Consider the following 18,252-nt stretch of genomic DNA (forward strand, 5'->3'; position numbering starts at 1 on the left):
AGATCAGCTAGAGCTACTTACTCTAGAACAAGCCCAGAGTGGCAGAATCCATCTCTAAACACACTTCAGCTAAAAATCAGCAAAGTGCGAACAGATATACAGCACAGAACAGTGTTGAAGAACCTGCTCCTAAACTGAACAGGCTTTACAGATTAGGACATCCTAGGCTCACATGGATGGAATGCTCATTAGAAACTGGCATGCATCTTCTGTTGTTTATTAATGCCAAAGGAATCCAGTCTGTGCACTCCATCACCACCCTCTAATCCGAAGCAAAGCAAGCAGTGATGGTCAGAAAATTTGCTTTGAAAATGCACTCCTGATGCAATTTAAAAATCTGCCTCAGGCACTAGGAATTCCAGGCATGAGACGAAACTATCAGTTCATCGTTTATACAAATGTTTGATCCCTTGGTTTGCTGAGGACCTGCACTCACTGCTCACTGAGGGCCAGCCAAAGCAGAGTGGGATGTCCCCCTGTGACTTTCTCTTCTGTGGGGATGTGGAGTCTTTCATCTCTATTGCCAGTTATAGACTCAGGATTCAATTAGTGAAAAGCAATTTTAGAACCTCTAGACAGAAATCATGCTCAATACTTCTTTATTTCTGTAATATAATATGCACTCATTTACCAGCATATTTAAAAGAAAGAAAAAAAAAAAAAAGGGCAGAAAATAAGGATTTCTGGTTAAAATTATTGATGCCATTCTATAGCATCAGCTCTGTCCAGGATCTGTCCCTCAAACCTTTTTCCTGGGTGGGGATTTAAGTAGATTGCTAACTAGTTGACAGGTCTCAGTATCAAGATCAATACTGAATTAGAAGACATAGCTAAGCCTAACTAGGGGGAAATAATTAACAAAATTAAGGAGGGTTTTTCTCTATGGGGAACTATTAAAGTTATCTTTATGGGGTCATGTAAATGTAATAAAAAGCTCTGCCTCCACCACAATTTAATTCTATATCAGAAATGGTCCCTGTAGATGTACCAAAAGATTATTTTACTAGAATTTCATGTGTATTCTCTTTTGCGCTAAGAAAAGGAGAACAAAATCTTAAAAGTATAAAGTTGTGAATTTTGCACAACACATATTTAAAGTTGACTGAACGCCATTTGTATCAATGATATTTAGCTGAATTAGAGTGCACATTTCACATGAATGGTTATCCTACTGTACAAGAAAAGGAGAATGTAATTATATAGCTGTGCTTTACAACAGGACACCTACTTTCCATGACAGAATCTTCCCCTTTTCTTTTTTGTATTTTAAGTTGTACTTTAAGACTAAAGAAAATGGTGCAAAATTATCTATTATAGCAATCCCAAACAACACACGTCTCTGTGACTCTCTGAATTAACTATCCTTTAAAAAACAGAATGCAGATGTAATTTTAATTTGCCTTGTAACAAAAAAAATCAGACTGAAGAATGTGATGTTTTAATATATCTTTTAGAGATGTGTGCAGCAAACCTGAATTGTTCATTACTGATTTAAATTCTTCTAACTAAATGCTAGCATGCAGCTCTCTGAGGATCTGTTGTTCTTTTTTGCCTCCTCTTTTGCATTAATGCTTTTCCAATTACACTAAAAACAATTCAATCTGTTCAGAAGTTCTCTTAAAATAATGTCAATCCTTATCTTTACTCAAAACCAAGGCTATCATAAGAGAACATCAAATTGAATTAATTTTGCTCTGTCAAAGTCACATGGATGGCGATCCTCATCCCTGCTCACATCCTTGCCCAGGGTTGAAAGCACCCGTTTAAATATGGGATTTGCTCACTGGAGGAAAGATAACAGTTCTGGATAAGCAGGAAAACCCAAGGACACTTTGTAGGTTCATACCCTGGCTGTATGACAAAATCATGTCACTGCTTTCTCTGTGCTTTCTTTTAATAAGAGCCCAGGATGCAAAAGCAACAAAGTCACATTGTGCTCCTGGAATTTAGTTCCTGGCCTCTGTTGCAGTTCTCTTGCTTAGTTCCTATTTCCCAAAATTTTTAGTCTAGCATGAGAGGACTGATCTTTGCCATGCCATCAAAACATTCCTCTGCCAAGTGTCAGGTTGACAAAAAATGTTATGTGAGATTTTTCAGCCTGATTCAATAATTTGCATTTGTGGGATCAGTGGGTGGCAGCAGTAAGAGTTGCTTTTCTTGAATAAAGTTTTAAAGGGTTGGGCATCTAGTTTTCACAGTGAACTTGTGTTGCTCTAAATACTTGTACTTAGCAAGTACATGTAATAAATCATGATTAAACATACCTCTAGCCACTTTTCTTCAAGACTGATAATGTTCAGCCACCACAATTTGTCCTTTGCTTTTAAGTTAACACTAAACTAGCACTCCTTTCCAATATTTAAAAACGATTTAAACTAGGAGACAAGCAACTATTATGATCATGACCACCAGTCTAGGCTCAGGTGCCCAGTCCATGGAGGCATCTGCTTCAGAAGGTAGTAAGAACAGGAGGAACATGTGGGCTCATGTACCCATTGGGAAAGTAATGTGTGAATTAACTGCTGGTATATGGTATCCAGAGACTAGCTTAATCCTCAAAATTCAAAATGTATTTCTCTTCCAAAGCTCTTTGGTGTAAATATATTGCATTCAGTTTTTCACAGCAGAAGCTAATTCTTCCTCCAAGTTCTGCTTTCACTGATATCCTGTGACACTGACAGTTCAGCTAATGGCCAGGTGAAAAAAAACCTTTCACCATTCTGAATTTGCTGTTCTCTTATTTATGTGCCCTATAGCACTTGCATTGTAAGACAGAAAGGAAAGTGTCTCCTACAAGCTATTTGTAATCCTAAATATTTTTATCATATCCTTTTTTACATAGAAAAGAAAGAAAATCTCTTGATCCTTTATCTGCATGTGAGTTTTTTTTCCATGCCTATAACTACCTCCATTTTCTTCTGATGATTTTCATTCTCCAGGTCTTTTGGGGCCGTTCCAACACTGCCACACTGATTCCATGTCCATCCTTGAGCTTGAGTCTAATCCACTTCACCTTTCCATTGTTTGGACATAAGATTGGACTTTGATAATGGCACATGGTAGGATCCAGCTGCAGCCCATTCTGCCTTGAGTGCAGTGAAAAGCTCAGCCTGAATACACGCAGGCACAGTGCTATTGCCTGAGGCTGGGAGAAAAATCAGCTGCTGGGGTCCCCACTCTGGGCTGTCTTCTGCCCTTTTTTTTCTGCTACAGACCTAGCCTAATTCTGCAAATGTGTCTTTTAGATTCAGCAAGTGGAACTGAGGGCAGCATTCCAGAGCAGGAAAAGTACGATGGAATTTTATTTTCTTCCTTATTATCATCAGGACTCAGATACATGCAAAAACCTTGCTTTCCTCTGTTAACCACAGCCATTTTTTAGTTTAGAACTTCCCTGAGATACACACTTTCTCCTTATACTTTCATGATTTATTTGATCAGCTTTCATACTACTTATTCAGCTGTCAGCTCATTCTGAGATTCTCATATTTTTTTTATTTCTGAATTGCTTTTATGTCCACAGAAAGTTACTGTCCATACATTGTTAATTAATAAAGCTGCAGGTAATCAAAATGAGGTGCTCAGAGACTTTGGGACTGAGCAGAGATTTTGGAGGACTCTGAATAAACTTACTGAAAACCCTTTCTCTTCTCTTCAGCGTGATTAATTGAAAACACATTAGGGGAAAACCTGTTTCAGTGTTGCTGTTCTGGGAATCGTGGTGATGTGTGATGTTGTTGAATGCTGTTAGGGATGTCAAATGATACCAGGGACAAGCATTAATGTGAAGAAGAACGTTTTACTGTCTTCAGTGAGACACAGCTGAACCGCCACAGAACCTGCTGCAGTCTTAATATGTGTACACATCATTGAAATATAGAATCAGAGAGTCATTGAATCATTAAAGTTGGGATAGACCTCTAAGATCATAGAGTCCAGTCATTAACCCAACACTACCCTAACATTACTACAGGTCCACCACTAAACATGTCACTAAACATGATTTCTGAACACTTTCTGGGCAGTCTGTTCCAATGCTTGGCACTGAAGAAATTCTTCCTAATGTCTGATATCTACACCTCCCCTGGTGCAACTTGAAGCCAATTTCCTCTGGCTCTGTTGTCTGTTATCCAGGAGGAGAATCTGATCCCCACCTGGCTACACCCTCGTTTCAGGCAGTTGTAGAGAATGATAAGGTCTCTCCTGAGTGTCCTTTTCTCCAGGCTAAAGAAACCCAGTTCTTTCAGCTTCTTCTCACATAACTTACTGTCTAGACCCTTTATCAGCTTTGTTTCTCTTCCCTGGACATGCTCTAGCACCTCAATGTTTTTAATGTAGTGAGGGGTGTAAAGCCCCAGCCCTCACTTGGCACTTTGTTTAAAAATGGCACAAGGTACTACTTTGCCCTGAAGTGGCCCAAAAGACAACTTGGCAAAAGTTCCCAGGAGGTTAAAAAACAAAATTTACTGGCAATTTTTAGAAGATCCATAACCTAGCAAAATTTAAAGCAAATTCAATTGGAATAAAATATTTCACAAAACATTGACGTAGCAAAATCTAACCCGTCCAACCTTAAATTACCTAGATTTCAAGAAGAGGAAATTAGGAGAAGAATAGCAGAAAGGCGAAAAAGAGAGAGAAAAGAAGGATGTAGCTACCACCTTGGATCCAGCATGGTCTCAGCTGCTACAAAACCCAGGGATAATATCAAGGGGGCTGTGTGCATTCCTGCACAATGGTTTTTATCTGCTCTGGCCATCCCCCACCCCCGGATTTGGTCCCCTGGGACAGGGTGGGTGGCATTGCTTCCACTCTGCCAGTGACTGACAGCAATTCTGGGCTGGACTGGAGGCTCCAGGGGTGTGGGATGTGGAGCAGTGCACCATCCCACCTTCACAGAACTTGCCCTGCCTTACCTCCTACCCTGCTCTGCAGATACACACACACCCTCCTCCGTTCTTTTGAGCCAATAATGATTTTCTCTAGTGTCTTACAAGGAGATATTTCTTTCTGTGGTTGTCCTCTCTAAACAGAACTAACCATTTCCAGAGAGCAGGAGTGTTATTTGCAACTTCTATCTATGGCTGCCTACTTTTTGTCATCTAATACTCAATTACAAAATGATACACTCATGGATATCTAGCTGCCCTCAATAGCTCACTATTCACCCATCAGCTGAAATGTTGAGAAAAATGTGAAAGAGGATATGGAAGGGCAGATGCCCCATCCCTGGGAGCCTGCAAGGTCAGGCTGGACAAGGCTCTGATCAAGCTGATCCAGTTGAAGATGTCCCTGCTCATTGCTGACTGAAGTAAATGACTTTTAAAGGCCTCTTCCAACCCAAACTATTCTGTGATTCTAAGATTCTGTGCTTCAGATGTCTTGTGAGAGAAATGACTGCTCATGGGACATGCAGCCTACACGAGTCCATCTTATCCAACATATTAAGACATTTGTTTCAGCACCTCTTTTTGAGTGCTCTGTACTCAGGACTTGGAGTGCTAATTTCTTCATTAACTTGTTTTTATGGTCATTGATACTTTCAAAAATTGTCTGGACAAAAAAGCCTTAAAATGCAAACCTGCAATAAATATCTAGCTTCCTTTGTCTAATTATAATTAGTAACACAACTAATAAAATAGTCTGTGTATGCTCAAATCACATTCTTTTAAGTTAGATCTGACTTTCACCTGGATTTTGGTAATTTCAGGAATCAGAACTGTGCAAACTTCTGTGTAAGGAGGCAAAACTTCCTACCTGTAAAGGGAAGACACTCTAAAATTCCCCCTGGTCTGCAGTGATGCAATTTTGGGACACAGTAGCCGAAGAAATATAAATGATACTTGAGTGTTTCATTCCAGACACTCTGTCTCCCTAATGATACATCAGAGTATTTTCATCTAACCTCTCCTGCTAAATCATTGGTAGTATTGGCTAGATATTGATGATAAATGTATCATATTGATAGCTAAATATTGGTAGCTAAATGTATCACAATGCATCATTGTAACATCTCCAATACCTGCTGATAAATGGCTTCAATTTCTTGCTACAACAGCAATTTATGAAAGAATATCATATAAACTTCAAGATAAACTCCCACAGTTTGAAGAGATTGCCTCTTTTTACACTTTATAAATAGAAGCAAAGATTGTACATCTCCTCCAATATCTGTGTTGAAATGGTCTATTCTTATTCCCAAAGGGAGCAGTATAGTGCTCAAAGGAGAAATTTTTTCTGGTCTAAACTGTTGTAAATCTGGAAGAGCTGAGGCATTTTACTCCAAAGAAGGATCTGTCCCCAGGAGCCTGCCTATTGTTACCTCTCCAGCTCTCAAGCTTTACTAAATTGATTTCCTTTTTCTCTCTTTTTGCAAGGAGCCCTCACCCAAAGAGAACGAGATGCTTGGGGACTGCCGAAGTAGAACAGATGAAGAATGCCACAGTTTTCAAAGAAGTTATCTTAGTAAAATGCAGCAGGTGTTTCCCTTCTTTCCAGAAGGGAACACTCTTTCTAGAGGAGCATAATAATATTAGACATAAGAAGCCTTAAGACATTTATTCTGTGGTAGGAGGCTTCTGTGAACCAGATAAGACTCTTACCTGATTCCACTTTTGCCTGAACTTGCACTTATTAACATCTTGTGCTGGGCAGGAGGAAGGACAAAAAATTCCCCATTAAATGCTGTCAAAATATTTTCAAAATAATTCAATAGCCATTTTCCACAAAACACTAGTAGAAAGCACAAAACTGGTGACAGTAAGGCACATGGTTTATATAAATGCTCACATTTTCACCTCTGAGTAGTTACTGTACTTCTAAGTTGCACTTGTAAAATCTTTACGTATCACCATAATTTATTTCTGCTATGGAATAAATGTACACATGTATTTCATCCAATCAAGTCAGTATATAAGCAGGAACAAGATGACAAAGTGTTCCTCATGATCTTTTAATGTTCCACATTTCTATATTCCCTTCAGTTGTCATCTCTTCTCGTCAAACTGTTGCAAGCATGAAAATAATAAATAATACATACTTCATAATCCAGCAAATTTATACAAGTGCTTTTAACACGTAAGCTCTTCAGTGAGACATGAGAGAGAAAACTTGAGTTGTTGGTCTCTTATTTCAAAAAGGGTGAGAGGACATTATGTTCCATTTGTGCCACATCTCACAGACGGTGCCTAGGAGCTGACAGAGGGAAGATCTTCCCCCAGTACATAGAGCACATCAACAGTAACACTAGTTCTTGAAGCAGAGACCCCCAGGAGGCTCAGGGAAGCCCCCAGGAAGGTCCATCAGATTCCCTGAGACAGCTCACCTCACATCCCAGGACTGCTGCAGTGATGTGGACTAACCCCTACCCAAGCACAGCAGCAGTCCCAGTTTTTATTAAACCAGTTTTATGCATTTAAATTGATTTTTAATTTCTATCCAAATGCATTTTGATATAAACCCCAAATAAAATGAAGTTTCCCATGAAAACTTCCTTGCTGGCAGCTGTTGAGCAGAGAGGAGGACTTGCAGCTTAAGATTTATTCCGCTCTATGTTTGTGTGCAGGAAAGAGCTGAGTCCTCCCTTTCTTCCTTCAGGTGTTTCAAACTCTTGCAAATTTGGCCAGGCCTCCCTGAGCTCTGCTGCCTCCACGTTTAGGCTGCTGCAACACCAAATTAAAACGAGAATAGCAGAAGTTTCCAAAATTCCAGCCACTGTTTGTTGGGTATGGATATCCTGGCCAGTGAGGACAGCTTAAAGGTCCTTCTTGCTCATCTGTTATCATCAAGAAAACCAAATGGGCCTTTTCTGGCCTTTTGTGGCCCAAACACTCCCTTGTGCAGAAGGAATAGGTATTGCTGGAGGATAAATGGACTTCATAATTAAATAAAGCAAATTAGCAAATGTTGGAGTCACCCACTGGTTATAATAAAATGGTTTAGGGTAAATAAACTCTCAGGCATTTATACATGAAACTGAATCTGGCGTGGAGGAGATCAAGCCCTGTTCTATTCAGCTGGAAGTCTGTATAACAAAACTGATCATATTTCTCAATTCTCAGACAAGGCAGTTCCTCTAAGTGCACCTGTTTAGTTTTGTTTGTGGGTTTTTCCTTTCTTTCCAGCTGCTCACAATACCAATAAATGACTAAGTAACACCATTACTGTAAAACATGCTGAACACCACAAAGCTGTATTTACTGGAAGGGTGTCATATTATTGTTTCCATACCATTAAATATTAGTTTAGGCCTTATGTAGCCCTTAGAGATAAAAAAGGTTTTTCTTCAAGCCTCAAGGAAATGCAGTAGGAGGCAATTTTCCAAGTGGTGAGGACAAGTTATGCACACAGGTCTTGTTATTCATACACTCACTAAGAAAATTTAGCTCCCTGCCCTTCCCTGCTCTTCCCAGTTTACTCTTTTTAACACAATCCCATTTGCAACTATATAAGCAAGGTATATTTGATATATTTCAATGTATTTTTCATTTTATTATATAATTATACACAATGAGAGTGTGACAGTCATTCTAATTTGTTCAGACTTTTGCATTTTACATACATAATATCTCAGAAAAATGACAAAAAACTTCTCTTTCCTAAATGATCATTTTATTTGGGGTTTGTATCAAAATGCATTGGGGTAGAAATTAAAAATCATTTCAAATGCACAACACTGGTTTAATTAATTGTATTTAACTGTCTTAAACATATGGCATCCCTTTACTTCCCTGTAAGAAGGAAGTTTATTTAAAACTAGCCAGATTACTAAATAAAAGAAGGGGATACATTTAGTGAACTGAGGGATTACTTCTTGTCTCCAGGAGCTAATACTTAGATGTCTAACATGCAGATAAATGGGTAGTGAAATTATCAGAAGTGCCTATAGGGGCTCCTGCCTCATTTACCCTGAAGTCAATAGGAGTTAGACATTTAATCTGTAGGAGGGATTTTGGAACTCCCACTGGTCATCTGTCTCCATCTCTAGGCACCAAAATATCTTTGGAAATCTGACCTCTCACTATTAGGGTTTTGTCCATATTGTCCACTTTTTTTTGTTCATAGATTAGAACACTAAACAGTGCCACGTTTTTAGCCTTCAAGCCACTTCAGAATTTTCCACGAGCAGTGATAATTAAATGACAAAAGAACTGTACCTGCCAGCTCAGCTAAAATAAAGAAAACAGAGGCATTTCTGAACAATATCTGAAAAGCAAGCATAGACCAGTATCGGCATATGTAAAGGAAGAAAAAGCAGTACCTGAAAAAGTAGTACATTACTGGATTTGAAGACATAATAATTATTTTAATAAAGTCCATGTTGACCTTAAAAATTTAATGTTTTCCTTCAAATTGCCAAGTAGCTCTCTTTGAGTAGGCAAGTCTTTCTATACTGAAATAATGTTGAGGAAATCTAACCTTTTTTAGAGGTTGAAGTGTTTTACATAGAAATTCAATTTTATTGTTAATGCAATTATTTTTACATATTTTTTGAATTAAATAGAAATACCTATTTTTAATTCTAATTTCTCAGTACCTCTAGAAATTCCCAAAAGCACACTGGATACCTGGGCTGCTGATAGTCACTGGGGCATTACACATCTCCAACTACAAACTGAGGAGGGCACTTAAGAAAGTACCAGTGAGAAAACCATATCAAATTCAGCCTTTCAGTGTCTTTGCTGATGTGCTTTCAGGTGCTTCCTCATACTCAGGATGCCCTGTCTGAACTGTCTAATGGATTTAGACAGTTACATCTGTTCTCTTAAAAGCCTAAATGGATTGGTGCTGCTGCTTTGACCAGTGGGTCAGTGCTATGAGCTTTCACCTTCCTTGAATTCCCTTTTCTGCCAAGGAAGGTCTCCTAAGACAGCACAAATATAACCAGGCAAGCAGGAACTTTCCAAGGTGGGAGCCTTCCCTAACCACCTACTGAGCTTTTACCATTTTGCCTATGAATATTTTCTCACAGGAAGATGACCTAATCACTTGGTTGCACTGTTATTCTTCATTCTGTCTTGGCTTCAGTTATGTGGAATTATTGTAGCAAACATGAAGCATCATGTAGAGGCTGAAAGAAGTTTTTTCCATACTTAATATTTTCTGTGCTCTCACTGTGGATGTTTTCCTGACAGCAAAAACTGTGCATTGACCCATGTCCTTCTAAATCCTGGACAATTTGGGTTAAGCTGTGGAGTTAAACCAAAACCAAGTAATCGCTCCAAAGATAAATAAGGGACAGAAAACCTTGCTGGAATTTCTAAAGTAGTCATAGGTGTGGCATGCTATGTATGGCCACTGTTGAGGTCTTTCTCTGCATGCTTACGGGAATTTTCCTCCAACGCAATGCTGGAAATAAAGTGCCTACAGACTTTAAACACAGGCAGGATTAGAACAGAGTTGAGCTGGGGGCATGCCACTTTTTTAGGCATTCAGTCTGGATTCATCTCATCTAGCTTCAGCCATTTGTAGGTGATCAATGATCCAAACAGTTTTAGATATCCAACTTACACTGTATGATCGGGACATCATGACTCAGCTTCATTTAAACAAGATGAGATTTGCTACTAAAGTGTAACTCTGGTGTGGATGATAATTCAGGGAGCCTGGTTTCATCATGTTTGTTCATCTTGTCTGCTGGATTAGAAATTGTTTTTCCAGTATGTTTTTGAAAGTTATATATATATATATATATATATGTATATATATAAAAATTACGTTTCTGTAAACAGAAAGGTTTTCATCTCTCACTGAAGACTAGAAATATGAAAATCCCATTAAACTGGTTTGATCAAGCTAATTTTAGTAAAATCAGTACTTCGTGTGTATTTAGAGTGAGAAGTTCTGATGTAATTATCTTTAGTTTTGTTTTTTTTTTTACCTAAGGTGCCTTTTGTGTAAGAAATAAGTAAAAAGATGTCTATCTCCCCTTCCTTCCCATAGAAAAACCACCTTAAAAGTCAAGGGAAGGGACTTCAGCAGTAAGTTTGTTCTCAATAGATGTACTTCAGATCCTGGAGCTGAGTATTGTTCCATATAGTTTACGTGTATGGATTTTGACAAGCAGGTTTTAGGGATGGAGGGAACTACTCAGAATGCCTGAGTGGATGCACCACTTAATGGCTAAGGAATTGGCTGGCTAGTCAACACATTGTTGTAGTCAATGGCTTGCTATCAAAGTGGACATTGGCGACAAGTGAAGTTCCTCTGGGGTCAGTATTGGAGCTGCCACTGTTTAATATCTTTGTCAGCAATATGCACAGTGCACTCTCAGCACATCAGAAAGCAACACCAAGTGTTAAAGAAGACACTGCCCAAGAATTCTCTCACCATTCAAGGAGTGTCACACACACCACCCAGGCTTTCCTTGCTGGGACTGGAGGCTCCTCTCAGTGGGCCTGATGGGCTCCCCTTCAATTCCTTGCACACCTGCTCATTCTCAGGTACGCTTCCTCCTTCAGCCTCTGACCTGGGTTTTCTGCAGCAGAGCCTCAGGTATCAGATTTATAAAAATATATCATTTAATAGGGTGATACGGCAACAGATCAGCTTAAACTGACCCAGAAGAAAAGGTCTTCTGGGCAATTAGACTCTCATGATTTATGCACCTGCCCTCACTCACTCTTCAAGTGATTTCAAGTCCAGTGGTGATTTTTGGGCTGAGATCTTCTAACACCTTATTGGATTCTTTCTGTGTCTCCCCATAGCCAGGCTGTTAACTGCTCTTATCTTGCTGAACTTGTCTTCTAGTTTGTGTTTCTTGTGCCAAATCAGTCAGGACATAGTAATGAAAGAAGGCCTAGACTTGGGATAAAAACCACTTAGCAACAACTAAACATCAGTGTGTAATTAATATTCTTCCCAAACTAAAGACAAATCACAACACCATACCAGCTACCAAACAAACCAACTCTGTTCCAACATATCTGGATGAAAAGTCACAGCTTGCAGCCCAGGGCTCCAGCAAATCCAGCTGCTCATGCTGAGCAAGTAGAGCCGAGCAAATAGCAGATTAAATCACACAGTATTATATCCTGAGCGACCCATTCTGTTTAAAACTCACTGTCCTGGGGTAGAGCAAATTTTGGGAGGAAATCTCCAAATGGGATTCCTCTAGAAAAGCAAGCTCAAGCAGCCCCTCCCTCTCTCAACTGGTTCAGGAAAAGATTTCCTTGGAGAAAAGTGGAAAAAATTGTTTATTCAACAAGAAAAGTATTCACAAGCCTGAAACAAAAAACAAATAGTATTAAACAGTAAAATCTCTTGCTGTTCTAAAGAGATGGCAAATTAAGAAAGTCCTTTTCATGGGCTGTAGTTCAGCTTGCTCAGTCTCTTATCAGCCGCTCCTGTGCTGGAAAATGCTGTTCTGGGCCTCAGTGGGGCACACGTGTGAGCTCCCAGTGTTTTCTGGGGTTTCAGTCCAGAGCAGGCTGAACAGTTCCAAGAAAAAGAAAAGCTACAGTACAGGGAGCCTCTCTGCCTCAGCTAGCTAAAACCAGCTAAAAGCAAAGGAGATCTGTGTCCCGCTGTCTGTCTGTGGTGCAGACAGCACAGTCCAGGAGCAGAATGTGGGGGAGCATCTTTTCCCCCTCTTCACTCTCAGAACCAGTCTTACAGGTGCAGAACTTAATATCCAGCAGAAACAGAACAGTCTGGGATATAAGCATCATAAAGTCAGTCCAGGACACTCACTTATTTAAGCTTAACAAAAAAACATTTCTCAAACACCAAGTTGTATGGTACACTTGACGCTGGAGGGAGGGGATGCCATCCAGAGGAACCGTCAGGCATGAGAGCTGGGCCCATGCAAATCTCACAAAGTTCAACAAGGCCAAATACAAGGTTGTGTATGTGGGTCATGGAAACCCCAAGCACAAGTACAGGCTGGGTGGACAATGGATTGGGAGCAGTCCAGAGGAGATGACCTGGGGGTATTGGTGAAAGAGAAGATCAGCATGACCCAACAACATGTAGTTGCTGTCCAGAAAGCCAATTGTGTCCTGGGCTGTATAAAAAGTAGCATGACTAGTAAGGCAAGGAGAGGATTCTGCTGCTCTGCTCTAGACTCCCAAGTCTCTACCTGCAGTGCTGCATCCTGCTTTGAGGCCTCCAGAAGAAGAAAGACATGGATGTTCTGGAATGAATCTGGAGGAGGGAGACCAAGATAATCAGAGGAATGGAGCAGTCCTCCTAAGAGGACAGCCTGAGAGAATTGGAGTTGTTCAGCCTGCAGAAGAAAAGATTCCATGGAGACCTTATAGCACCTTCCAGTACCTACAACAAGCCTACAGGAGAGCTGAAGAACTTTTAAGAAAGGCACATAGTGACAAGGAGGAATGCCTTCAATCTGAAAGAGAGCAGGTTTCGATTAGATATAAGAAAAAATTCTTTACTGTTAGGGTGGTGAGGCACAGGAACAGGTTGTCCAGAAGAAGTTGTGGATGCCCCATCCCTAGCAGTGTTCAAAGCCAGGCTGGATGGAGCTCTTGACAACCTGTCCTAGGGGAAGGTGTCTGTGCCCATGGTTGGGAGGAATTAGACTGTCTTTAAAGTCCCTTCCAATGCAAGCCATTCTATGATTCTACAACATAAGCCTTTGCAGAGATTTCACACGCTAATTTCTACACTGTGACTAAACTTGTAGTTAAGCTGTGCAGAAAATCACACTGACAAAGGTCAGTGTCCACATCCTCCACAGAGGAATCCTGCAAAAATCAGCTTCATCAGAAGAAGGGAGAGAGTCCACAGGGAAGCACACCTGTGGGGTCTGTCTCCAGGTTTTGGAGGATGCATCCTCTTTTTCATCCTAAACTCCTGATTATGTGTTGCCTTTTCCTTTTCCCATTGTCTGAGGTACTAGGAAGGTACAGACTTCCCAAACATCCTACCACACATTCCCTCTTCAATATGTATTCTCCCTGAATCATGCATTGTTAGATCAGTAAATTTAGTTTTAAGCTTACCCTGGGCAAAGAAGTTAATACTCATAAGTCCATTAAGCCTTCTCAATTCCCCGTAATGTTCAAAAGTTCAGATTGTGCTCAGCTCTGCAACAAACTTGTGCAGCTTGATGTTAGTAAAGACCTCTGTACCCATTCTTCCAGAACCTGATTGGTTCTTTCAGGTTATCTAGCTATTTGTAACGACATATGCACACATTTCTCCTATTGAAGCCAATGCTTTTTTTACAAAAAACATCCAATCTTAAACACCTCCATCTCTCATTGGTAGTTTTACTAGTATTTAAAACAGTTGTACTTAAAATTTCCTCTTAATTCAACCCTGATTTTGTCTAGTTTGAGCTTGCTGTTGTATTCTATTGTTAAGTCTTTCTGCTGTGTTGTGAATTTTGTGCTATCAGAAACTCATTCTGTGTGGGTTACAAACCAACTCCCTTCTTTTCATCACTAGATTCTTGGGGCTCACTGCATAAGGTGTAGTTTTCAGATACTATATTACTCCCATACATTTGTTCTGAGCCTTACAACTCTTCTTCCCTTTTAAAAGTGTAAAACTGGGTATGTGACTTCAACCAGCCTCACTCTTTCATCATTTCTAGATATTTAAGACTCCAACACCATGCCAAAATGACAGTACATTTAATGGGTGCTACCTGCTCCCTGTCAGCCACAGTATTATAGCCAGGCTCATGTTTAGTTGGTTAGCCATCACAACCCTACAATCCTTCTCTGGGGCTATGGATTCCCAAGTCACAGTTTTTGCTCTGTACGTCTAACTTACGTTCTGTACTTCTACATGTGTGACCCTGACTTTTCCAGCATTGAAATTGTTTGTTTTTAATAAGTCTATTTCACCCAGCAATCCAATTTCCTTTACAGAACTAATCTGTTGTTATTACTTGCTGTGTCAACAGTATTTGTACCAGTAGCAGGCTTTATAAGAAATTATTTTAACACTTCCTTTTGCAATGATTAGTAGATCTATCGAATAGCTTAGGCCAGGTGAACAGATTACTACAACAACTCACCAGAAACCTCTACATTTTGATAATTAAGCAACAACAACTCACCAATTTACAAACTACTTAAAATGTGCTAAAGTGATATTGTAGAGTGCTAAACTTTAATCACAACCTAGGGTAATTTTTTTCCCAGTGGCTTCACAGCACCAAGCTATACCATGACAGCATGTTTATCTCTGTCAATAAAGATTGGTGTCTTATTAGAAGCACACATTTTTTATCTCTCTTAGTCTTTCCAATACTGCTTCATTTTGATGTTACAATTTACAGGTACTATTTGTCTATTTCACTGACTTGTGAGAAGCATTCAGAGTGTTACATGCAGCACCATACAGGATATTATCATTATCTGCCTATTTGGTGGCAGCCACTTTGCTGTCCTCCACCTTTGTGTGCTGCCTACATGTTGCTGTCTGATAAGCACTGCCAAAGATTGTTTCTTCATTGGAAAACATCATCCTGAGTGAGAAAAACTGCAGTTTCCATTATGTCCAAAAACCAGAGGAATCTTCTTGGCTGCTACTTAAATTTTGCTTTGAACCATGTAATCAGTTAAATCCACACCACAGAGATGTCAGTTGGTGTCATGGTTTGGTTTTGTTTTGTATTGTACCACAATACAAAAGGATTAAATTAAAATTTCCATTAATAACTTAGGAATACAGAAAGCATTATGACAGGTTTCAAGAAATGTATATAGAAAGTCTTAAAAAATCCTGACTTTAATGATTCAGGGGAGATAAATAAACAAACTATAAGTACACATAAATATGTAAAATGTAATTATTTTTCTTTTCTTCTGATGAGATTCATCACATGCAGCTTTATTTTGTGAGCTCTTTAAACTTCAGATGTGTGTTTTATCTTTCACTGGAGATTTTATTATATCCAGTTATTGTCAAATCAATAGTTCATTTTTTAATTTAATTCCAACGAGAATCATTCATACTGATATGTCTATTTTAAAATAAACTATCAATTAAAAGAGAAAACCTGCCTCCAAGGTAAGACAAAAAGAGATAAGGTTAGTGACAGGTTCATAATCAAAGCTCCTGTCTTTATTGAGAAATAAACACTTGTGAGGATTCTCAGTGTGTTTTATAGTCTTAACGGCTGTCAGGTCTCCCTTGATTGACCCTGAATAAAATCTAACTAGGGGTGTCAAAAAAATATGTCCATCAACTTTGCTCATGCATTACAACATAAAAATTGACTGGAGTCATTGACTACAGGTAGCAGTGAGCAAAACTACACAAGATAAATACTCTGGTTTGTGGATACTCATTCAATCCACTTTTGTCTGCCACCTTGATTTTTGGATTGGGCACTCATGGATAAAAAGTAGGTGATCTGAAAAAATCGTGTGTGTCTTTTAAAAGACAGTATCATGTTATGTTACTCCCTTCACAGAAATTTATGTTACATGGTGTTAAACCATGGGCTAAGCTTAATGTAACACGATGCATTAAAAACTGCACATCATGATTGCAATGTATGTCAGAACAATGAATTGCTATATCACATATCTCTTCATTTGTACGTAGGGGACCCATGGAAATAACTCGCAAAAGGATATATTCTCCTTTTGATGCACACACATAAATCCCTTTTTCTCTCACTACTTCCAGTTCTGCACCTAATGGTTGGTCTGAGCTAAGAAAAACTGCTTTTTAAAAAGCCTCAAGTTAGCTAGAAAAGGTTTGAGTTGTAGCTAAGCATTTACTATGGGCACAGTTTAACCCTGGAAAGTGTAGGAGAGGGCTGTTTTGTAACCTACGCTCTCCAGTAGTGTCATATTTGAGGAATCACCATTGCTGCCTTCTCTACCTAGAGTAAACTGTACTGTCACTATAACTTTGCTGAAAACGGGTAGGTTTCCATCTGATTTTATATCACCACTTCCCAGTGGGCTACTTCCTTTTCACAGGAGCATAGTTGAAACCAGAATCCATCCCAGTGCTGTTTTGGAAAAGATACAAATGTAGAAATGAGAAAGGACTTCACACTGACCCTTTTCAGCTTCTGCCTGGTATCTCCTTTCTCGTTTTCTTAGCTTCCCTATGTAACTGAGCCTCTCCTGTAAAAAAACACAGCTCCCACTTGAATCACCGTATTCAGTAAGTATCTTACAAACTGTTCAACAGCAATCCATTTTATCCTTGTCCAATTCCATACCTGTGCTACTTGCCTGCACCTGTGGTGTTGAACAACTCTCTAAGTGTTTTGGGGGGATATTTGTGGAAGACAATTTTGACCAGGAACAATCACCTGATGAGAAAGTGGATCAAGAGGTTTGCACTATAAGGAATACTATTTTGTATGCTGACAGCCAGGGAAATTAATTCTTGTGCACTTCGATGGTGTCTAGCTGTGTGCTGGCAGATGTACAGAGTCTAATTTTATTTAGTTAACATATATTAAAAATTAAGTAAACATGAATAACTTTTATTGAAAATCTGATCTCATTTTATAGTATTCTTTGGGGACACTGCATGAAATTGCATTTTTCTACAAAAAAAAAAAAAAAGATAAAATTTGAAGGCTAAATAATTTCCACATTTCCTTTGATCATAAATGAAAATGAAAATTATAGTCAGACGGCACACATGATTTTGATGGGTAAACAAAATAGTATAATAGCTCATTGAGCATTAATTTATTAAAGTAGTAGTCTCAGTCCTCAGCTGAAGCACATGTGCATTTGGTCATGGGTTTTTCAAGCTGTCAAAACCAACTGTCAGTGGCTAGACAAGGTGATGGAAAATGGCACTGGGGCTTAGTGGACCAAACCCTAGTGGCTGCACTTCCCTCTGCAAGGTTTGCTCTGACCTCAGCAGCACAGGTGGCACAATGTCTTAAATTTGAACTATACCAGGTGACAAATGTATTGCCTCTAAAGCTGAACTACTGGTAAACCACAAAATAGCTTCACTGCAGAAAGTTCCTTATTAGAACCAAGCAAATAAATTTAAAAGGGAGATAGGGTTATGATTGAAAGGCAGAATTAACAAGACAGTATTTGCACACCTTACAAGTTGACTGTTTCTTATGAGTAGTGTTTAATTGAGAGACATATTAGTTGGGAACTCTTACTATAAAAGGGACTTGAGGCATACTGCAATGCTTTTGAGTGTGTCTGCTTTTTCCTTACAATGTAGCATTTGCATGGCCTTAACTTAAGCTGGTCTTTCAGAGAAGTTACATGAGTTGTGGGCAGTGCTTTGGTGTGCTTGCTTGCAAGTATATTAGGAGCACTGTGCACACTCCAGATT

Source organism: Prinia subflava, chromosome Z, assembly GCF_021018805.1.
Source record: "Prinia subflava isolate CZ2003 ecotype Zambia chromosome Z, Cam_Psub_1.2, whole genome shotgun sequence".
Taxonomy (NCBI): Eukaryota; Metazoa; Chordata; class Aves; order Passeriformes; family Cisticolidae; genus Prinia; species Prinia subflava.